Source organism: Saccopteryx bilineata, chromosome 4 (assembly GCF_036850765.1).
Source record: "Saccopteryx bilineata isolate mSacBil1 chromosome 4, mSacBil1_pri_phased_curated, whole genome shotgun sequence".
NCBI classification, from domain to species: Eukaryota; Metazoa; Chordata; class Mammalia; order Chiroptera; family Emballonuridae; genus Saccopteryx; species Saccopteryx bilineata.
The window spans coordinates 51,542,496-51,567,170 of record NC_089493.1 but is presented as its reverse complement, the minus strand read 5'-3'; the positions used below and the strand labels follow the sequence as shown (position 1 = coordinate 51,567,170).

Here is a 24,675-nt window from a genome sequence, read left to right as displayed (position 1 = left end):
CAGAGTGACGCCCTGGATGGGCAGAGCATCGCCCCCTAGTGGGTGTGCCGGGTGGATCCCGGTCGGGCGCATGCGGGAATCTGTCTGATTGCCTGACTGCCTCCCCGTTTCCAGCTTCAGAAAAATACAAAAAAATAAAAAGACTCTCAAGGCAACATAATCAAAGATGTTTACAAATCTTTCAGAGTTCCTCTTCCCACATTAGCCTAGATATTCAACCTCAAGATTACAGGAAGGGGGGGGGGGGAGGAACTATAGTCAATGCAAGGTGGTATGTAAATGTTGCCTCCCATTGAAAGAGAAGAAGTTTCTAGGTTAACCTTTATTTTAGATTTAAAACGGAATGATCTATTGTTCTTGCAAGCCAGAAACTTCTACATTCTTCTCCCTCCCCTCCCTAAAGGAGGGACGGGACAGGAAAGCCTGACCTTTCCTCCCAGTATATTAATATCAATTTTCAGCTTTTGGTACCTTACAACACTGCATGGCCACGATGGCGGCAGCTCCTGGCCCAACAGCATGGAAAAACACAAAGGCAATGTAAGCAGAGACGTGGAAATACTAAGAAAGAACAAAAACATGCTAGATAAAAATAATAAAACCCACAGAATTGAAAAAATCTTTTGATGGGATTATTAGTAGGCTGGACATGACTGAGGAAGGAATCCCTGAGCTAGAGGAGATATCAATAGAATCCTTGACATCCAAAAAGCAGAAAGAACAGACTGAAAAAAGAAAACAATATCCAAAGATTGTGGGACAATTACATAAGGTATGACATACATGTAATGAGAATACCAGAAGGAAAAGAAAGTTGGAACAAAAGAGATATCTGAAACAATACTAAGAATTTCCCTCAATTAATATCAGATACAAATCCACAGATTCAGGAAACTCAGAACTCAGCTCAGAAGCTTAGAGAACACCAAGTAAGAAATTTTTTATATATATAAATTATATATATATATATATATATATATTGTTGAGCAGATAAAATATGTATATATTATGCTCACTTTGTTAAAGATGGCGCTGCCCACGTGGATGCCCATCGCCAGGTGATATTAATGTGTGTTGGGGGCAGGCTGTGGGCAGGCAGGATCTTTGTAGCCTGGGGCTTGTTTTTAGGACTAAGCCTTTCCCACCCTTTTTGATGTGGAGTGGTACAATCCCATCATGCCTCAGATAAGTGACTTTGTATCAGAGACTTCCTTATTTGTATATTGGATTAAAGGTTTTTGGTTTCCACACTATAAAGTGGGCAGACCGGGAACTTGCTCTCTCTTGGTTCCTGAGATTAACATTAGAGAGGAGAGCAGAGAAAGGCCACATGGAGAAGGCCAGGAAAAGCAGCCAAGATGGTGGAGTGTTGAATGAGAAGCCAGTTTGTGCAGAGTTTGTGCAGGGAGAAGGAAGGAGATGGGGAACAGAGGTGAATAAGTCTGGTGAGCTAGAAACCTTTGATTCTAGGAAACTCAGATAAGTCAGTAGCTTTGTAAGCACTGAATGAGTGGGTTTTGGAGCCCAGTGTGTGTTTTTACTTGCCCGCCGGGTGCAAGCTAGGATTAAAGATAATGGCCCACCAGTTTGTGGCTCCATTGTTTCATTACCATCTGTCTGAATCCAATGTGAACCTGCATGGGCCAGGCTGCTGTGATGGTGGCCGCAGCAACTGGCTTTACATATATACATATACTACATCTCAATATCATTTTCAAATTGCAGAAAATCAAAGTTTTGAAAGAAGCTAGAGGGAAAAAACACCTTACTGATAGAGAAACAAAAGTAAGAATTACAGCTGACTTCTCTGAAACCATGAAGCAAGAAGAGAGTGGAGTGAAATATTTCAAGTGTTGAGAGAGAGAGAGAGAGAGAGAGAGAGAGAGAACCCCAGCAAACTAGAACTCTGTATCCTGCAAAATTAGCCTTCAGAAGTGAAGAAGAAATAAAGTCTTTCTCAGATAAACAAAAATGGAGGCTATTTTTTGCCTGTAGATCTGCCTTGAAAAAAATTTTTTTAAGTTTTTTAGAGAGAAGGAAAATAATACAGATCAAACAACTTATATCTAGTTTTTTTTGTTTGAATTTGGAATTCTTTTTGCTATTTCTGGGCTATACAGATCTCTCCAGGCTGCTACTTTGTAGCAATTTGAGAGTTTTGAGCTCACCTTCTGCTGTAACCTTTTGTGAGGATCTAAGAGGAACTTCAGGCTCTGGCTAGACTTCCAATGGACTCACCAATGGTTAGCCCCACCTCAACCCCGGAGTCATCTGAGATGCCCCATGAAGAAGATTCAGCTGGCACTCAAGTTGAGTCAGAAGTACTAGCAAAGAACTTCAGTAACTTGACTTTCAATTCCAGTATCAAGTTCCCTTTCCTTCTACCAGAAGCCCAACAACAGAACAAAGCAAAAAACTTAAAAGGGCTTAGACCAGGGCTGGGTCAAGGCATGATCTACAAGAGGAGACATGGAGTGAGGACTCTGGCAACTGCTCAGAAAGAAAGGATGCAAAGGATGTTACAAATCATTAGATACCGCATCATTTCCCTGCTTCAAAAAAAACCAAACCCCAAACCCAACAATCCCAGAGGAGAGGAAACTTGAGACTGAATCAAGATTCAGAAGATTCAGATGTACCTTCCATTAGTGCCTATATCATGGAGATCCTTCTGATAATATTATCATGGAAAATAATTTGGACATTGTTGGGCGGATAAAATGTATTATGCTCACTTTGTTGAGGTTAACGCTGCCCATGTGGAGGCCGTCATCCAGGTGATATCAATGTGTTGGGGGTGGGCTGTAGGCAGGCAGAATCCTTGTAGCCTTGGTTTTGAGATTAAGCCTTTCCCACCCTTTTTGATGTGGGATGGTACAATCCAATCATGCCTCAGAGAAGTGACTTTGTATTAGAGACTTCCCTATTTTGTATATTGGATTAGAGGTTGTGAAGCTACAATATAAAGTGGGGGCAGAACGGGAGTTTGCGCTCTTGGTTCCTGGGATGATTAGCATGAGAGAGCAGAGGAGAGCAGAGAAAGGCCACGTGGAGTAGGCCAGGAGAAGCAGCCAAGATGGCGGAGTGCTGAGTGAGATGCCAGTTTGTGTAGTGTTTGTATCTGGGATAAGGAAGGAGATGGGGAACAGAGGAGAATAAGTCTGGTGAGCTAGAAACCTTTGATTCTAGGAAACTCGGATAAATCAGTAGCTTTGTGAGCACTGAATGTGATTGGGTTTTGGAGCCCAGTGTGTTTTTACTTGCCTGCCGGGTGCAAGCTAGGATTAAAGACTATGGCCCACCAGTTTGTGGCATCATTGTTTCTTTACCAACTGTCCGAATCCAATGCGAACCTGCAAGGGCTGGGCTGCTCTGATGGTGGCCCTGGCCGTGACTGCTGGCTTTACAGACATAGAGTCAATTTAGCCATTATTGTTTCTTGTACTTTTTTTGTTTCCTTGCCAGTAGCTTTAAGGTATTAGGCAGCAGCTTGGGAGCTACTCTGCTAGGACAGCCTGTGCCAGTATGCTGATAACCTATGATAGAAATTCTGTGATGTCTTTTTCTTGCATCTTTTCCTTGTCTAACCTGATGTTCATAACTTATACGGAATCTGTGTAGTTTGCATTTGAATGGCTTCAGTTCCTTTTTTTATTTTTTAGTGGTACTAAATGTGTGTATAGAGAATCTTATTAAAATTTGAGGCCAATTTGGGACCTTTTAAAAACTGTTCTTTATGCCCTGGCCAGGTAGCTTGGTTGGTACAGAGGTCACCGGTTCAGTCACTGGTCAAGGCACGTACAGGAATGGATCAATGTTCCTGTGTCTGACTTTCTCTGTCTTCCTCTCTCTCTCTTTCTCCCTTCCTCTTTCTCTAAAATCAATAAATTAAAAAATTCTTTTTAATTGTCCTTTATTTAAAAATAAAAAACAGCCTGACCTGTGGTGGTGCAGTGGATAAAGCATCAACTTGGAATGCTGAGGTCACTTGTTCGAGGCCCTGGGCTTCCGCAGTTAAGACACATACAAGAAGCACCTGACCAGGTGGTGGTGCAGTGGATAGACTGTCGGACTGGGATGCAGAGTACCCAGTTCAAAACCTCGAGGTTGCCAGCTTGAGCGTGGGCTTATCCGGCTTGAGCACAGGCTCACCAGCTTGAGCACGGGGTCACTGGCTTGAGCATGGGGATCGCTGGCTGGAAGCCCAAGGTCGCTGGCTTGAGCAGGGGGTCACTCACTCTGCTGTAGCCCCCTGGTCAAGGCACATATGAGAAAGCAATCAATGAACAACTAAGGTGCCGCAACAAATAATTGATGCTTCTAATCTCTCTCCCTTACTGTCTGTCTGTCCCTATCTGTCCCTCTCTCTGTCTCTCTCACTGTCTGTCACAAGAAAAAAGACACTACAAGTTGCTTTCCACTTCTACCCCCTTTCTCTCTCTCTTTCTCCTCTCTAAAAATAAATAAAATCTTTAAAAAGAAAAAATAATACTCATATCTACGTAAGGAAAGAAGAGCATTGAATAAGGAATAACTGAAGGTAAAATAAAACATTTTTATTGTTCTTAATTGATTTAACAGATAATAGTTTGCTCAAAATAATAGCAATGATATAGTCCATTATGTATACTTATGCATATATTTTACCTATATTCTTCCTCCCTTCCTTCCTTCCTTTCTTCCTTTCTTCCTTCCTCCCTCCCTCCCTCCCTCCCTCCCTCTCTCCCTCCCTCCCTCCCTCCTTCTTTTCTTCTTTCTTTCTTTCTTTCTTTCTTTCCTTCCTTCCTTCCTTCCTCCCTTCCTTCCTTCCTTCCTTCCTTCCTTCCTTCCTTCCTTCCTTCCTTCCTTCCTTCTTTTCTTCCTTCAAGAGAGAGGCCCTGGCTGGTTGGCTCAGCAGTAGAGTGTTGGCCTGGTGTGTGAATATCCTGGGTTCAATTCCCAGTCAGGGCACACAGGAGAAGTGACCATCTGCTTTTCCATCCCTACCCCTTCTCTCTCTCTCTCTCTCTCTCTCTCTCTCTCTCTGTTTCAAGCAAGCTGGCCCTGGGCACTGAGGATGGCCCCATGGCCTCACCTCAGGCACTAAATAGCTTGGTTGCAGAGCAACAAGTTGTGCAGAGGCCACAGATGGGCAAAGGCCACAGATGGGCAGAGCATCAGCCCTGGACAGGGCTTGCCCGGTGGATCTTGGTCCGGGTGTATGCGGGAGTCTGTCTCTCTTCCTCCCCACCTCTCAACAAAAACAACAGAGAGAGAGAGAGAGAGAGAGAGACAGTAACATCGATCTATCCCTCTTTATGCCCTGACCCGGAATGGAACCAGCATCCTCTGTGTTTTGGGACGACACTCTAACCAACCAAACTATCTGACCATGGCATTATGTGTAGTCTTATGTGTGCTTATATATAAGGGAAATAAATGACAACAATGATACAGGGGACAAGATGAAGGGCCTGACCAGGTGGTGGCGCAATGGATAGAGCATTGAACTGGGATGCAGAGGACTCAGGTTCAAAACCCTGAGGTTGCCGGCTTGAGAGCAGGCTCATCTGGCTTGAGCATGGGCTCACCAGCTTGAGCCCAAGGTTGCTGGCTTGAACAAGGGGTCATTCGTTCTGTCGTAGGCCCCTCCCCCCACCTGGTCAATGAACAACTAAGGTGCCACAATGAATAATTGATGCTTCTCATCTCTCTCCCTTCCTCTCTATCTGTCCCTATCTGTCCCTCTCTCTGTCTCTCTTAACCAACTGAGCTACTGTGCCAGGGCAGATACTTTTTTTTTTAAATACCACTCTAGACCCTGACTGGTTAGCTCAGTGGGTTAAGAGTGACCTCCAGAAACAACAAGGTTGCGGGTTCGAACCCCAGTCGGGGCACACATGGAAAACAACCAAAAAAAATGTACAACTGAGTATAATAAATGCTTCCTTTCCTCTTAACCCTCTCTCTCCCTCCCTCTCTCTGTCCTTTTTTTTTTAGGTGAGAGGAGAGGAAATAGTGAGGCAGACTCCCATGTGCACCCTAGCAACTTCATCTGGAGCCATGCTCGTGTACCGAGCTATTTTTAAAGTACCTGAGGCTGACACACTTGGACCAACTGAAGTATCCTTAGTGCCCAGGGCCACGCTCGAACCAATCGAGCCCCTGGCTGCAGGTAGAGAAGAAGGAGAGGGAGGGGGAGAGAAGCAGATAATGGCCTCTCTTGTGTGCTCTGACCAGGAATTGAAACTGGGATGTTCATACGCTGGGCCAACGCTCTATACCAGGGGTAGTCAACCTCTTTATACCTACCGCCCACTTTTGTATCTCTGTTAGTAGTAAAATTTTCTAACCGCCCACCAGTTCCACAGTAATGGTAATTTATAAAGTAGGGAAGTAACTTTACTTTCTAAAATTTGTAAAGCAGAGTTACAGCAAGTTATAATAATAATTACTTACCAAGTACTTTACGTCAGATTTTTGCTAAGTTTGGCAGAATAAATCTTTATAAAACAACTTACTATAGTTAAATCTATCTTTTTATTTATACTTTGGTTGCTCTGCTACCGCCCACCATGAAAGCTGGAATGCCCACTAGTGGGCAGTAGGAACCAGGTTGACCACCACTGCTCTATACACTGAGTCACCAGCCAGGGCCCTTTCTCTGTCTTTCTTAAAAAAATCAATAAAAATTAAGCCCTGGGCCTGACCTGTGGTGGTGCAGTGGATAAAGCATCAACCTGGAATGCTGAAGTCACTGGTTCAAAACCCTGGGCTTACCTGATCAAGGCACATATGGGAGTTGATGCTTCCTGCTCCTCCTCCTGCCCTTCTCTCTCTCTCTCTTCCTCTCTCTCTCACACTTTCTCCCCCACACCTCTCTAAAACGAATAAATAATAATAAATAATTAAAAAATGATTAAGCCCTGGACATGTGGCTCCGTTGGTTGGAGCGTCATCCCAGAGCACAGAGGTTGCCAATTTGATTTCCTGGTGAGGGCACGTACAGGAGCAGCTTGATGTTCCTGTGTCTCTCTCCCTGCCTCTATCAAAATAAAATAAAATATATAATAATAATAATAATAATAATAATAATAAATATACACCTCACATATTTGGTGATTCTTGATCGTATGTACATTTTTGAAGTTGTAATGTCTTGTTAGGCTGATGGCTGCCTCTGGTTGAGTGGTTTGCTTAAGGAAGGGCAAGACAGCTGCTAGAATGTGTACTCCATACTATTTTGATGGGCAGGACCTGCTGCTGAGTGGAAACTTCAGCAGCTGGTCTTCTAGGCTTGGATGTTTTTCATTCCTTTTGGACTTTGACAACCACTCAGTATATGGCCCTTTCTCATTAATCTGATTACATACTTACCCCCCTAAGCTTTTACCCACATAGTACCTGCAGAAATGCAAGGCCAATAGGCCTGGCTGTTTCTGCTACACTTCCCCTATCAATTCCTCCTCGATTGGCCAATCACCTCTAGACACAGAACATCCTGGTGTTGCTCCCTCATCTTGGGCCTTTCACTTCATCTACTGTTGTTGCTGATTTCTTCTCTAACCCAATCCTGTCTACTCTCAGTGTCACAGAGATTCTCCACACTATTAGACCATTACAAAAAAAGCCCTACTTGCCCTCCCGGATGGCTCGGTTGGTTAGAGTATCATTCTGAAGCACGCAGGGTGCTGGTTCAATCCCTGGCCAGGGCACATACAGGAACAGATTGATGTTCCTGTCTTTCTCTCTCTCTTCCTCTCTCTCTAAAATAAAATAAAAAAAGAAAAACCTTACTGAATTTTGAACATGTACCTTGTCCTATCTTTTCTAAGGTTGTGAGTGGGCTTAGCCTGCCATATATTTTTCCACTTAAATCACTTAATTTTATATTAAAACATATTTTCAGATATGCAAGTATAAGTGTGTGTGTTTCTTAGCTGTTACTTCTGTTATCCAATCTAAGTAACCATTTTTCTTTGGTGCAATGACTGATTCTAGAACTGAGGCCAGTACAAGATAAGCCTGGAACATTTTGTTGCTTAAGATATTATGGAAGTGCCATAAAAAAATGACGGAGTTATATAAAAAACAACAACACAGGAGTTAGCTGAAGGAGTTCCCATTGGCCAAATCTGAGATTATTTGAACATCAAAATAAATAATGATATAAGTGACTCATAAAATAAAAATAAATAAAATAAGAATCCATGCTGATATTTAAAAATGAATAAATAAATAAATGGGGGTAAAGGGAAAGTCCTCCCTTAGAGTAGAATTACAACTAATAAATGAGATAGGATTGCCTGACCAGGCGGTGGCACAGTGGATAGAGCATCGGACTGGGATGCAGAAGACCCAGGTTCGAGACCCCGAGGTCGCCAGCTTGAGCACGGGCTCATCTGGTTAGAGCAAAAAGCCCACCAGCTTGAACCCAAGGTCGCTGGCCCCAGCAAGGGGTTACTCGGTCTGCTGAAGGCCCGCGGTCAAGGCACATATGAGAAAGCAATCAATGAACAACTAAGGTGTCACAATGTGCAACGAAAAACTAATGATTGATGCTTCTCATCTCTCTCCGTTCCTGTCTGTCTGTCCCTGTTTATCCCTCTCTCTGACTCACTCTCTGTCTCTGTAAAAAAATAAACAACAACAACAACAACAAAATTTAAATGAGATAGGATTGATGGAATCAGAAAATCACTATAGGCCCTGGCCGGTTGGCTCAGTGGTAGAGCGTCGGCCTGGTGTGCAGGAGTCCTGGGTTCGATTCCCGGCCAGGGCACACAGGAGAAGCACCCATCTGTTTCTCCACCCCTCCCCCTCTCCTTCCTCTCTGTCTCTCTCTTCCCTTCCCGCAACCGAGGCTCCATTGGAGCAAAGATGGCCTGGGTGCTAAGGATGGCTCTGTGGCCTCTGCCTCAGGCACTAGAATGGCTCTGGTTGCAACAGAGCAACGCCCCAGATGGGCAGAGCATCGCCCCCTGGTGAGCATGCCAGGTGGATCCCGGTCGGGCGTATGCTGGAGTCTGTCTGACTGCCTCCCCGTTTCCAACTTCAGAAAAATACAAAAAAAAAAAAAAAAAAAAAAGAAAATCACTACAGTAATAAATCTTTCAACTAAATACTATCACTAGTTGCTAAAACTGGTGGGTAAAAATTGAGCAGGGAATGGGATATTTGCATAACCTCAAAGCTTCTCCCCAAAAGATGCCTATAAAGAGAAAAGTAGTTTGGGCCCTGGCCAGTTGGCTCAGTGGTAGAGCAACGGCCTGGTGTGTGGAAGTCCTGGGTTCAATTTCCAGTCAGGGCACACAGGTGAAGCGACTATTGGCTTCTCCACCCTTCCCCCTCCTACTTCTCTCTATCTTTCTCTCTTCCTCTCCTGTAGCCATGGCTTGAATTGTTCGAGCAAAATTGGCCCAGGCAGTGAGGATGGCTCCTTGGCCTCACTTTGGGCACTAAAATATCTTGGTCGCTGAGCTGTGGAGCAGCAGCTCCAGACAGGCAGAGCATCGCCGTGTAAGTGGCTTGCCAGGTAGATTTCGGTGGGGGCACATGTGGGAGTCCATCTCTGCCTCCCGCCTCTCACTTAATAAAAAAAAGAAAGAAAGAAAGAAAAGTAGTTTGCATTGGAGAAACCTAATAGTCACCACCTTAATCAAGTAATCAAAGTTAACATCACCAGTAATGTGACAAGTAGACATCATGTGCCTCCTGACTTGATAAGGACACTTCATAGTTATCATATTACTAACAAAAATTCATAACCAAAATCTAATTATAAGGAAACACCAGACAAACCCAAAGTGAGTGATATTCCACAAAAAAACTGACCTGTAATGTTCAAAAGTACCAAAAGCATAGAAGACAAGAAAAAAGTAAGAATCTATTCTAGATTAAAGAAGACTAAAGAGATGTGACTACTAAATGCAACGTGTGATCCCAGATTGTATCATAGACCAGAAGAAACTTTCTTTTTCCCTTTTGCTTTAAAACATTACTGGGACAATGGTGATATGTCTATGTCTATGGATTAAATAATGATATATCATTATTGATTTTCTGATATGATTGTTGTTACGTAAAAAAGTCTCTGTTTAAAAAAAATGAAGTATTTAGGGATAAACAAACCACACACATGCACATGTGCACCTATTTTTATGCCATTAAAAATTTTCCCATGTGCCTGACCAGGCAGTGGCACAATGGATAGAGCTTTGGACAGGGACGCGGAGGACCCAGGTTCGAAACCCCAAGGTCGCCAGCTTGAACATGGGCTCATCCAGCTTGAGCCTGCAGCTTGAGTGTGGGTTTGCCTGAGAGTGGGAGCATAGACATGATCCCATGGTCACTGGCTTGAGCCCAGAGATGACTGGCTTGAAGCCCAAGGTCGCTGGCTTGAACAAGGGGTCAGTCTGCTATGGCTGCCCCCCCCCCCCCCACATCAAGGCACATATGAGAATGCAATATGTGAACAATTAAGGAGTTGCAATGAAGAATTGATGCTTCTCATTCTCCCCCTCCTATTTGTTTCTGTAAGAAAAAAGAAATTTCTAGTAATATTTATTGTTGGGCCTCTTAATCATAACCTTCATGTTGGACTTTTTTTTTTTTTTTTTTTTCATTTTTCTGAAGCTGGAAACAGGGAGAGACAGTCAGACAGACTCCCGCATGCGCCCGACCGGGATCCACCCGGCACACCCACCAGGGGCGAAGCTCTGCCCACCAGGGGGCGATGCTCTGCCCATCCTGGGCGTGGCCATATTGCGACCAGAGCCACTCTAGCGCCTGAGGCAGAGGCCACAGAGCCATCCCCAGCGCCCGGGCCATCTTTGCTCCAATGGAGCCTTGGCTGCAGGAGGGGAAGAGAGAGACAGAGAGGAAAGCGCGGCGGAGGGGTGGAGAAGCAAATGGGCGCTTCTCCTGTGTGCCCTGGCCGGGAATCGAACCTGGGTCCTCCGCACGCTAGGCCGACGCTCTACCGCTGAGCCAACCGGCCAGGGCCTGGACTTTTTTTTTAAATTGATTTTAGAGAGACAGAGGAAGGGAGGGAGAAAGAGAGAGAAGCATTCATTTGTTGCTCCACTCAGTCGTGCACTCGTTGGTTGCTTCCTGTCTGTCCTGACGGTGAATCACACCCTGAACCTTGGTGTTTCAGGACGATAGTCTAACCGACTGAGCTAACCAGCCAGGGCCATGTTAAACATTTTTATATTTTCTAATTTCTCCCTATGATAAACAATAGTGAAATAAACACCCTTATATTTAAAACTCTGTCAACTTTTCAGATATTTTTCCTTTGGATAAATCTGTAGAAGTGTTAATTATTTTCTAGGGATATGAACATTTTAAGATTCTTTATACATACTTTAGTTATATGAGTTAAAATAACCCAATCATGTTCATGCACGGTCTCATTCATTTAAAAGTTTTGCTAATTTGAGGGGAATTATATTTTATATTGTTTTAATAGGCATTTCCTTGATCATTAGAGAGGATGGGTTTTTTTCCCTAAGAATAATGAATTTGATAAATGTTTGTTCCTGGTTCCTGAGGGATTCGTGACAGTCACACATTCTTGTTGGGGGTGAGAATAGCAAAGCTGTTTGTAACTCCTAAGAAGTAATACATAGTGATTATCATACTAGAGCACCTAGTCAAATCACTTGTGACACATGTACATTACGGCACAAGATTGAACTGACAGTTTAACTGACAGTATCTCTAGGGAAGGGGAAAGAGTGGGTGACAGGAAGAGGTCATTTCCTTGCCTGTTTGTTTACTTATTCCCCTATTTCCCTCTACACGTCTCCTCCCCTTCTAAATATACTGCTCACAAAAATTAGGGCACATTTAAAAATGAATATGAAACAATAAAAAAAAGGAGCATTTGATTTTTTTTAATTAAAGAACATCAGAAAAGCAAATGACAAATCAAAGAAAGTTATTTGATTATGCAAATGAGATGCAAAACCAACTTTTATTTCATTGGTGAAAATGCACTATGCAAAAGGCTGAAAGTACTGAAGTATCTGCACGTTCCCTGATCCCCTAATTTTTGTGAGCAGTCTATATATATGCATAGATAATATATGGTGTAATATAAACATATAACTTGTGCATTGTAATATAATGTTAAATATTATTATTGATGTAATATTATATAGTATAATATAATATAACCCATAATAATATAATGTATGCACAACTTTGCCAGGCATCAAGGGTATTCAGAGATATGAGGCCAGCTGTCTCTCGTTCAGAGGCATACACTCTAGTGTAGGCAACAAGATTAGATTCCAGGGCAAGGGGTTAAGTTTGCCCTGGCTCCAGCTCCTTTTATAAGCATCCTTGCATTGCCTATTAACCTGAACTCTGCTTTTTCTCTGAAACCCTCCTTGCTTTTCTTCCTCAACACCTTGTCATGCCTGGAGTTCCCTTCACATACTGCCCCTCATCTAACCTAATCATCCTTCAAGGCCCGGTCAGAGGCCACCTCTTCTAAGAAGCCTTCTCTGACTCCCCATTCGTAAATGCAGTGGTATCTGAGTTCTCTCTGCACTCTCCACCTCTCCCATGGCACCGTGCCCTTTAGACTTAACACTGCAGCTATTATTGTACTTGTCATGTATCCTCAAGTAGGCTGTGAGCTCCTACAGGGCGGGACCTGGTCTGATGCATCTCTATATCTCTAGGTCACCTATCACAGCTTCTATCATAAAGAATACACTCCCTGAACATCCAGATAAGTGAATGAATGAACCTGTCCATACAATAACCTTCAATTTCACAGTTTTCCCACATCCTCTGCAATGTGTGCAATGAGTGTACAAGATCAATCTGTTAGATTAGCATCTCTAAGTGATTGCACACAGGTTGGCCTGTGGGCAAGTTCACAAAGGGAAAGCAAGAACTGGTTATGTGAGTGTGGAACGGGCACTGACAGAATTGGGAATCTGGGTTTCTACCCCAGCCTGGCTGATTCTGAGTTGTGTGGCCTTGGAAATTCATTTCTTCCTCCCTGGGCTTTGATATACACATCTATAGAATGGAAGCTGGGAATGTCTCCAGGGATCTTTTCTTCTTGCACATTCATCCTTCTGGCACAAAGTATGTCGACTGCCCTGGGGACTCCTGAAAGCCCTCAGTACTCAGAGATGAAACCAGAAAAAAAATAGCTGGAAGTTATTGGGCAAATATAAACTTGCTATTTTCTTGTAGTCGTGGAGTTTCAATAAAGATATTTCCCGCCTGACCTGTGGTGGCGCAGTGAAAAAAACATTGACCTGAAATGCTGAGGTCGTTGGGTCGAAACCCTGGGCACAGATGACAAGCAGTCAATGAACAACTAAAGTGAAGCAACTATGAGTGGATACTTCTCACTTCCCCCACTTCTCTTTATCTCCTCTCTCTGTAAAATCAATAAATAAAATCTTAAAAAAAAAAAAAAAGATATTTCCCATGGATAACTTTTTTCTCTTAGGTTCATAAATTATTTTACTTATATACATGCGGTCTGTCTTAAAAAGTAATCATAAACATAAAGGGCAATCGTAGACACAGTCCAGAAGATTAGCTGTTAAAATGTGTGTGTTTGTGTATATATGAAAAGGCAGAGAAATTTACACACCAAACTGTTAATGATAGTTTCCTCTGGGGAGGCAGGGAGAAATCTGGGGTCAGGGACACCAAAAGGACTTTAGCTTTATCAGCAATGTTCAACATTTTACAGAAAGAGTTTATCCATATATTATTTGTATAATTAAAAATTAGGCCCTGGCCGGTTGGCTCAGTGGATAGAGCATGGGCCCGGTGTATGTACGTCCAGGGTTTGATTCCTGGTCAGGGCACACAAGAGAAGCGACCATCAGCTTCTCCCCCCCATCCTCTCCCCCTTCTCTCCTTCTTCCCCTCCCACAGCCAGTAGCTCTGTTGGTCCAAGTGCTTTAGCCTCAAGTGCTAAAAATAGCTCAATTGATTTGAGCATTATCCCCAGTCAGGGGTTACCCAGTAGATCCTTGTTAGGGTTCATGTGGGAGTCTGTCTCACTATCACCCCTCTCACATAAAAATATTAATAATAATAATAAATTGAAAGGTTCAGGTGCTATTTAATGCTGCATTGCCATAATTTGGCATCTTGATAGCTATATGATTAGACTTCTTTATCTTTATTTTCCTACTTTTCTGTCAGTCTATTTGTCTTACCTCTATGATAGGAAATCATTAAGTTTCTAGCAACATGAGATTAGTTAAATAAAGTTGTTTCATTCATAAGAATATTCTGCAAGCATTAAAACTTTCATCTCCTAAGAGTATATATTTTCATGAGAAAAAAGCAGGTTAAGTGAAAAAGAATCAAGAATCAATTTTTGGCCCTGGCCGGTTGGCTCAGCGGTAGAGCATGGGCCTGGTCTGTGGAAGTCCCAGGTTCGATTCCTAGTCAGGGCACACAGGAGACGTGTCCATCTGCTTCTCCACCCTTCCCCCTCTCCTTCCTCTGTCTCTCTCTTCCCCTCCCACAGCCAAGGCTCCATTGGAGCAAAGTTGGCCCCTGGAGCTGAGGACTGCTCCATGGCCTCTGCCTCAGGTACTAGAATGGCTTCGGCAGCAATGGAGCAATGCCCCAGATGGGAAGAGCATTGCCCCCTGCTGGGCATCCCGAGTGGATCCTGGTTGGGCACATGCAGGAATCTGTCTGACTGCCTCTCCACTTCTAACTTCGGAAAAATACCCCCCCCCAAAAAAATCAATTTTATTTTTTAGCAAGAACAAGTGAGAGAGAGAGGAAGGGAGAGAGAGAGTGAGAAGAATCAACTTGTGGTTGTTTTCACTTTAGTTGTGCATTGATTGCTTCTCATACATTCCTTGACCAGGGCAGAAACCTTGGGCTTTTCATGCCAGTGACTTTTGGGTTCAAGCTGACAAGCTTCGGGATGTGTGGACGATTCCCACACTCAAGCCAGTGACCCTGAACTGATGAGCCCACGGTCAGAGCTGGAGACCTCAGGACTTCGAACCAGTGACCCCAGCATTTTGAGTCAACACTTTATTCACTGTGCCACCACTGGTCAGGGAAGAATCAAAATTTTAAACAAAGTACAAATAAAGAGCAATACTATGGTGAGTGCGGTCTGGAAAGAGGAGCTGGCAGACACACTCACAAGAGAGGTGATGTGTTTGCTGGGACAGGCATCAGACTTGCTTCGAGCTTCTTGAGAGCTGTGGAGGGGAAAGGAAAACACAACCCCTTCCAAAATGCTTCTTAGCAGAAAGAAAGATGCATACTACCTGACCAGTGGTGGCATGGTGAATAGAGTGTTGATCTGGGACCCTGAGCTCCCAGGTTCAAAATCTCAAAGTTACTGGCTTGAGTGCCGGCTCAGCAGCTTGAGTGTGGGGTCACCAAGAAGGGGATCATCAACATGATCCCATGGTTTCTGGCTTGAAGCCCAAGGTTGCTGGCTTAAACCCAAGATCACTGGCTTGAGCAAGGGGTGACTGGCTCAGCTAGAGCCCCCTACTGCCGTCAAAGCATATATGAGAAGCAATCAATGAACAAGTAGTGTTTCTCATCTCTCTCCCTTCCGGTCTATCTGTCTCTGTCTCTCTCTCTCGTGCGCACTAAAAAAAAAAAAAAAAAAAAAAAAATACCAGTTATGCAAAGGAGGAAAGCTTGCCATGAAATGCTAAACATAATTTAATGTAAGTATTGTTATAATCTCATGAGGAAACAGAGGCTCAAAATGATTAGGTAACTAACGTCCCATAACCAGTAAGTGGTATGGCAGTAAATTAAATGGTGCTTTCCCATTCATCATCTTATTGGCTCATTGCAACAGCAGTAAGAAATAGGTATTATTGTTCTCATGTTAGAGATAAGGAAATGGTGGCTTGCAAGGTTGATGTGCCCAATGGCACAGGAGGAAAAGCAAAAAAGGATTTAGACCTATATCCTAGGACTACAGCTCCGGGAAGCCACGAAGGGCTTCTGCAGAGCCACGTCTTCCACCCGCACACCTTCCCCACTTCTTCGAGACCCTAATGCCCAAATCCCCCACATCTTGCTATTCTGCAGACACAAGGTCTTTTCACCTATTATTCCCCATTACTGGAGTGCTCTTTCACCATTGCCCTTCTTGGAAAAGTCTTCTTAATCTTCAACATCTATGCCAAATTTCACTTTCTTTGCTCTCCGTTATTCATGATCATAAGTTATTCATAATCATAACTTCATCTGAGCACTTATCAAGACATACTATAATTTTGTATTTACAAGTCTGTTGTCCTTTCCAGATTCTGAGTTGCATAAGAGTTTATCTAAGTCGTCTTTATATGCCCAAAGTTTAGACTTATGACTGGCACATAGTAGGTGTTACATAAATGTTCTGTGAATGGATGTGTAATACATACAAACTTCCCCTTGTTCAGAGTGGCAGAGAGCATACAATGACTTAGACTTTTTAGCTAGTAAGAAGGATAATAAAAATTGTTCTGCCAAACAAAAGAGGAAAGGGAGGCCCAGAGAAATTAACTTCCATTTGCTCCAACCAATGTTTTTTATGTAAAATTTAATTTGTTAGGAGCTCAGTGTATTTTTAAATGTTTAAAGTACTTTGATGCCTGATTAGAATTTTAATAATTAATAACTTTAATATCTATGATTGAGAGTTAAAATTTGATAAGCTATTTAATTTCTAAACCTGATACCTCTATTTTCTCATAAAGTGAAATGTGATGGGATTACTTTCAGGATGGGCATGCCCTCCTTGGTTTGACATTGAGAAGGTCACTGATGGTCATAAGTGTTTCTTCCCTTTTTATGTTCTGGCCTAACTAAGACATTTCTTGAAACACTTTATACTCATTGAGAGTTTCTAAACCTGTCAATGTCAATTGCTTTTGCTCTACATGTTGTCACATAAAAACATAGTGGCCTTCTCATGAAGATATGGAAAATTACTATGGGTGCCTACAAAGACTTTGAGACTAAAGATACCTTCAGTAATGGTCATGGTTATAGCAAGAAGTAGGATTCACCCCAGATGGTTCAAATGAATACATATAACAGGAGATACAGTGATATGACCAAAGTTCAGGGAACCACTTAGGGATGTTGGGCACTCAGAGACTAGCATCTGAGGGAGAGAGGGAAGCCACTGCCACCCTTAAGCATGAAGGAACAAAAGGAGTAAGTAGTGGTATGGAGCCCAGTATGAGCTGGACCTGGATTTAGGGGCTGCCTGTCAGGAGCTATGCCCATGGAGGGAGGTAGCCTCTGCCAAAGACAGGCTATCACAGTAGGGAGATAGAGCAGAAGATAAAACATGACCTATATCTCTTCCTGTCCCCAATATTCTGCCAACTAGAAGCAAACTGGCAAGGGAAGCCAGGAGACATATCCACAAAGGTAGACTTTGGGGAACAGAGTAGGGCAGCGACCAGTTCTGGGTAAGATGTGTATATGTTTCCAGGGAGCAGGGGATGGTTAGCCAGCACACTCTCTGAGAGCCCACCTAGAAAAACTTACACATGATAGATGTCATCAGCCATCTAAAGTAACCCTGGGTAGGTGACAGAAAGGGTTGAGTGCACCCAGGACTACAGCCACAGTGCTTTGTATGTCATTCCCAGGATACAGAACTGGGATGGGATTGCAGTTAAGAAACTTGACAGCGGTAGAGCGTCGGCCTAGTGTGCGGAGGACCCGGGTTCGATTCCCGGCCAGGGCACACAGGAGAAGCGCCCATTTGCTTCTCCACCCCTCCGCCGCGCTTTCCTCTCTGTCTCTCTCTTCCCCTCCCGCAGCCAAGGCTCCACTGGAGCAAAGATGGCCCGGGTGCTGGGGATGGCTCTGTGGCCTCTGCCTCAGGCACTAGAGTGGCTCTGGTCGCAACATGGTGACACCCAGGATGGGCAGAGCATCGCCCCCTGGTGGGCAGAGCGTCGCCCCAGGTGGGCGTGCCGGGTGGATCCCGGTCGGGCGCATGTGGGAGTCTGTCTGACTGTCTCTCCCTGTTTCCAGCTTCAGAAAAAAGAAAAAAAAAGAAAAAAGAAACTTGATTGAAAATTGATTGCATTGCCTGACAGGTGGTGGTGCACTGGACAGAGTATTGGCCTGGAATGCTGAGGACCCAGGTTCGAAACCCTGAGGTCACCAGCATGAGTGCAGGCTCATCTGACTTGAGCCAGGCTCACCAGCTTGAGCAAGGGGTCACTGGCTTGAGCACAGGATCATAGTCATGACCCCATGGTCACTGGCTTGAGCCCAAAGGTTGCTGGCTAGAAGCCCAAGGTTGCTGGCTTGAGCCCAAGATCTCTGGCTTAAGCAAGGGGTCACTGGCTCGACTGGAGTCCCCTGGTCAAGGCACATATGAGAAAGAAATAAATGAACTACTAAAGTGCCACAACTATGAGTTGATGTTTCTCATCTCTTTCACTTCCACTCTCTCTCTCTCTCTCTCAAAACAACAACAACAACAAAACAACTCTCAGTAAGAGTATGGACAGCTTGGGTGAGGAATCAGAGAACTGAATTTGGCCATATGTCTCAACAGTGTTGTGGGAGAGATAAAGTCACCATCAGTTCTCCTGCAAGCCTGCCCCCAAAGAGAGATGGATGCATCAGGAAGATCACTTGCTGCATCCCATGGATCTGAATCTAGACCTCTCCCCAAATAGCCTGCATTTAGCATTTGATTTCCCAGCTTCTCTGTAGAGAGAGGATATTGCTAATCAGCTCATGAAGGTGTCTGATTCTCTTGGCAGTTATAGCTCATTGTAAATTAATAAATTGGTTTCTTGTGTATCTGATGAACTTGGGGATGCTGAATCAGGGTTCATGCTATTGCTTCTCAACCACCTTTACTTCTATTTTCAGGGCTCAATCACATTCAGATTCAATTAACCAAGTGTTCAGAGGATACCAAGCTCTGGTGCAGAGGACAAGACTCTTGAGGGAGGAACTGCACCAGGGCCTTTCCTAGACAATCATCCAGCCTCACCAGAACTTATCTTTATTTCAATTCTCCCGCTATGGTGGACTGCTGACAATTCATCAATGCACACTCCACCTGCCTTTTCTTCTCTTCTCTTCTCTTCTCCTTTCTTTCTTCTTCCTTCCTTCCTTCCTTCCTTCCTTCCTTCCTTCCTTCCTTCCTTCCTTCCTTCCTTCCTTTTCATTCTTCTTCTTCTTCTTCCTCCTCCTCCTCTTTTAAAGAGAGAGGAAGGGAAAGAGAGACAGGAACATTGAGCTATTCCTGTATGTGCCCTGACTGGGAATCTAACCAGCAACCTCTGTGCTTCACCACCTGCCTTTTCAATCCATGTTCTTTAATTGGACTTTAGAACCTAAGGCTGGCAGGAAGCTGTAGACAAGCCATACCAATATCCTCCCTCTTCTTTTTTTTTTTTTTTTTTTTTTTTCAGAAAAGAAGGCAATGCCAGAAATAGGAAATTACTTTCCAGGGTTTTAGCACATGTTAGTGGTTCACCTCAAATCTTTTTTCATAATAAGAAGGAGCATGATGGATAGATGGATGGATGGATGGATGGATGGATGGATGATAGGATGGATGCATGCATAGATAATACATGGATACGTGAATGAATATGTAGATGGTACATGGCCAGGACTACTATTTAGTAACACTCTGTTGTAGTTATGGCAGAGGCTCTGGGTGCTCTGTGCCATCACTGCAACCATGAAGGCTATTTCCATACACACTCACAATGCCCCACCTCAGGCATCTTACCCCTTTTTGTGCCTTAAATCTTTCTCTAAAACTAACTGCAGAAGCTCACTCAGCCTAAATGCAGAGCACCATTGAAGTGCAGAAGATTCAGCATCCCCAGGGTAATCTTCTGCCACAGAGGATGAAAATCAGGGCTTAAATGCCCCAGCCTCCCAGCCTTCAAAGAAGCAATCCTGAGATGCATTCTACATGACTCCTCAGTTTCACCATTAGGATTGAGATCCACCTGTCCACAGCAGTAACCAACTCACACCTTTACTGGCTTTTCTCAGTTCCCTGTCTTGCTCTCCCTATTCGCTCACTCCTGCTTCCTGGGACTATCTCCCAAAACACTATCTGCACTCAAGTAGTTGTCTCACGCTCTGCTTTTAGGACAACACAAATTAAGACACTTGTCAAACTGGTCTACTTCTCTCCCCCCAAAAGAAGATGCTGTTATTTGCTCATGTAGATATGCATTCTTTCATTCCAGTTTAGAAATTCAAGGCTCAGAGTGGTTAAAGAACCCTCCCAAATTCACAAGACAATAAGTGACATTCTGTGCTGAGTGGATACCAACTCACAGGACAATTCTCAATTGTGGAATCTCATAGCTAGAAGGAACCTCAGAATCATTTAATTTGGTGTTCCCAACCTATTATTACCTTCCTAAGAGACTTTTTAGACATTTTTATTTTTAATCACTGCCCCCATGAAATTTCATACCATACATATATTGTATATCCATTTATATTCTCTGTGTTGTGTGTGTGTGTGTGTGTGTGTGTGTGTTTGGCTAGATATTTTTTCAGATATTGTTGACATTTTTCCTTTTCAGCTCTTGACATAATTATTGATGGGTTGAATAACTTTGTAGAATGAAATTGTAAAATATAAACTATTTTTATTTAATTCTCAAAGCCCAAGTCACACATAAAAGTATCGAGAAATAAATAGCACCCAAGAGACAGTGAATGGCAGCCAATAGGAACATACAAGCCATCTCTGGTGAGAGGACGTTTTGGTGGAGCAAGTGATGAAACGAAGCCCTCCAATAATAGCCATCTATTCACTAACATTCGCAGCACATCTTGTGTATTTTCCATGAACTTAATGTCAGTGCTGTTCATTTGATACCAAAGAAAATCTGATAAGGGAAATAAACACTGAGGAATAAGATTTTGCCTGATAGGGTTGAGCATTGGAGGGCCACAAACCATTGTAATATCTAAGATGTACTTGCCTCCCCAAGAATCTCCAATTTCCACCCCCACAGGTGTGATGAGAATGAATGCATGAGGCCAACATCATCAGCTTACCAGTTAAAAGGACACTGAGAGCTAGACGGAACGGTCACCCATGGGGATAGGCCGAGCTGGAATAAGCACCAGCATTTCAGATTTCAAGTTCAGAGCCATTTGACTTCACCCAGAAATCTTGCTCACCAAGGTGCTAGCCAACATGAACTGGGCCTAACCTTGGCCCGTGTCTGTGTTCTCTGGCCTTCCATCTTTGTGTGTGTGTGTGGGGGCGGGGGGGAGTCTTCATTTTGCTGTGGAATATATGGTGATTATTAAGCTATGTTATAGTTGTTCCTTGACCCAATTCCCACCGTGGCATATAAAAGCAGAGAGCTAATTATGTGATGGTTATTACCTGGAAGTTATATGTTTATTGGCTCTCCACTAGCAGATACTACAATTTTTGAACTTTTTACTGTTCTGCTCAGAGACAAGAGTCACACTGTCTCTATTCCCAATATTCATTCCAGTCTCATTATTAGCAGGGGTTTTAAATGGAGCCACAGCCAGCAGCATGGAAAGCCTAGGGGTAGGGAAGGGAGCATGTTGACTCAGTCCATGCGGGAGGCACCCGGAAGTCTCCATCGCCCACATTCACATGCACTTCACTTCTTGACAGGCACCTTTAATAACAAAGTGCTCAGCATCCTCTGGTCTAAATGAAGCACATTCCTATCTTTGCCCTTGGATACTGAGAATAGTATCCAATAAGAATGGGCCTTATCTGCCACCGGATATATTTATCTACCCTTCAATTATGTGCCTTGGTTAATTGTCCCTTTTCTACCAGCTCTCCTTACGACAGAGATCCTGAGCCTCGCCTGTAATTATAGTGAGGAAATATTTCTTATGAGATTTTAAAAGAGAAGCCTAAACTGGGTCAAAACATTGAAGGTGGCAGGTCAGAAAGCAAAGATCGATGTTGGCTTTACTTTAATGAGTTGGTTTCCAGGGACTTTGAGTGCTTTCTGCCACTTGAGGGCTCTTGCCTGAAATTCCACCATCAGCGCTTCATCCTATTGTTATTATTATTACAATTAAGATTGATTGACAACATCTGTGGAGGATCATCCAATCTACAAGGTGCCTTTTTTCATGAAGTGCCCTACTCACCTTCTCCACAAATGCTGAGAGAGGTTAGGTGAATGGGCTGTGCAGTCAGCCATTGAAATGCATCATCGGACTCCTCTGAAAGGGGCCACCGGGCAAGTGGCTTCCAGTCTTGTGTGTGCCTTGAGAGTGGGGAAAGAGGCAGCTTACAGCTCTGGTGGCTCTGTAGGTGCTTTTTATTCATAGTAGGAAGGATCTCAGCACTTAGCACAACGCCCAACACATGGGCAGACACAGAAAATGTTTATTGAGAGAGTGCATGCATGCATCTAACACAGACATTTACATGATTATTGTTAATTTATGGGCCCTCTCCCTGTTCAGTACATTCTCACCTCCATGCCTTTGCTGGTTATGCCTGCTGGAATAGCCTTCTGCTCATCTAAATGTGGCCAGCAGCTTTGGCATGAATTCTACTCACTTACGGACCCTCTCCAGGGCCACTGACCCACAAGGATCCCTTCTTTTTTCTGTACTCTTCCAGCCCTCCTCACCTAAATCATCACTCTACTCACTCAGCATTGATGTGAGGTTGGAAACTAATTAATTACCTGCCCAACCACCTTATTTAAAAGATAAAAAGAAAAAAAAACATGTCTACAGAAGTCAACAGCCTTGCCCAAGCCCCAGTAGTCCAGTGAGTCAATGGCAACACTGAATCCAGAATCCAGGTCTTTTGATTATCCAGCCAGTGTTACCATTACATCAAGGATGGGGAACCGGTTTCATCACTACTGTTGGCTTTGCTCAAACTGTGGTGGCTACCCAGAGTGATGGACTGAGAAGGCTCATGAAGGGGTAGCCGGGTTGGTGGGAAAGAGTGCGGTGATGGTTAAACCATGACTGCTAGGCTGTGGGAAGGAGGTGTGTGGGGGGGTGAAGAGTGGCTCACATGGCAGCATCTAGGATCCTGGTTACCCTGACCTGAATCCTCCACTACATCTGATGTGGCTGCCCCCTCAATCTCCCAATCTTAGTGAATTGATTGCAGGCAACTCCTTTGTGCTCACATGGAAAAGAATACCACCACCATCTGAAGGTCAGGACCTCTCACCCGCTTGGTTTTGTGAGAGGGATGACACACAGCCTACATTCCCCATCATCTTGCTCCAACCCCACAGCTGGTTCAAAGCTTTAAGAGTGTTTGTGTAATGAGAGGAACAACCTTTAAGAGATAGTAGCACAGTAATGGAACTTTAAGATTCCAACAGAGCCAAGAAAACGTCTTTGAAAGGATGGAGGGGATTGAAAGAAAAGATGGAGCACAATGTCGGAAATAATGTGCAGTACCAACTCCAACTCCACTAAGAGAAAAGTAGATTTGCAAATTAGGAGACAACTGGGAAAATGTTTCTTTTCTTCCTTGTGATAGGAACCCTCCAAGACTTGGATTGGGGAACTTTAGTTAAAAGCCCTGAGTGAATGTCTCTTGGATGCAAACACCAAGAAACTGTGTGAGTGACCTTTGTGCAGACACAAAGGAATGCATATGAAAGGGCTTTAGAAAATTAGCCTAGAGGTTCTAGATTGCCCCTTCTTTGTGTTTGTTAGTTAGCAAAAGAAAAAGAATGTACTGACCCAGATTAGCCCTTTCTCTATGTCAGCAAAATGGTCATTAATCATTCTTTCCCCTTATCACTTGGCCTCCCTCCCTTGTAATCCTGTTACCTCTGTTCTGCTTCTGATCAATAAAAGCTAAGGGAGAAGGAATTTCAGGAGGTCTTCTTTGCCCCCTTTGTCAGGCCTCCCCCTCTCCCTCTTGACGTAAATTTGTGTCTTGAGTAGGTTTCTTTCACGCAACACTGGTAGTTGCCAGTACTACATTGTGGGTTTGGAAGAGCGGTTGGAAACACAGATGCCTAGAGGGGCAACACAGATGATACAAATGAGTGGATCAGTCTAGGTGAAAAGAACAGTGGGGACTGTGGCTAATTAAGAAGGCATGCTCTCCATAAAAGAATTCAAAATATCAAACATTTATTAAAACACAGCCCTGGCAAAATAGAAGATGTTTGCAGACTTCATTTAGTGTTAGGGCTTTAGACTGAAAACTCTGTTCATTAGAAATATGTGTTATCTGCAGCATTATAGAGAGCAAAAAAGCAAATCCTGGAGGGAAGTGGGAAGGGCATTGGTGGGAGGGGGACAAGGAGGATGTTGAGGGGAACACGGAGGTGGGGGGGATGTATTCGGAGGGACACTTGAATCTATGTAAACACAATAAATTTAAATCAATAAAAAGAAAAAAGAAATATGTGTGATCTGATCTAACAGTTATCCACTGGTTAATCAGAAAAAGGAAAAAGCATACCTGATACTCACAGGGTGGTAGCAGTGGGGGAGGTGAAGTGTTTAAGGAGGTCGGTGAGGTGGACCTCAACCTCTCTGACTATTTTGAGAAACAGAGTGCCACTGCCTCTGCTCTGTCCCGCTGACACTGTTCCAGACTAAATAACTCAGACTTAAGGAATTGTACTGCTGGGTTAGGAAGTGTTTTGGGGTGAGATAAAGCCCTAGGGTTCGAAGGTGGGGTTTCCTAAAAAGTAGGAGCAG

General features: G+C 43.7%; 1 pseudogene; it reads left to right on the top strand.

Moving 5' to 3' along the window:
• Positions 1-493: 493 nt before the first annotated feature.
• The window catches only part of LOC136335432 (developmental pluripotency-associated protein 3-like), a 72,697-nt pseudogene continuing 48,515 nt past the window's right edge, over positions 494-24,675 (top strand).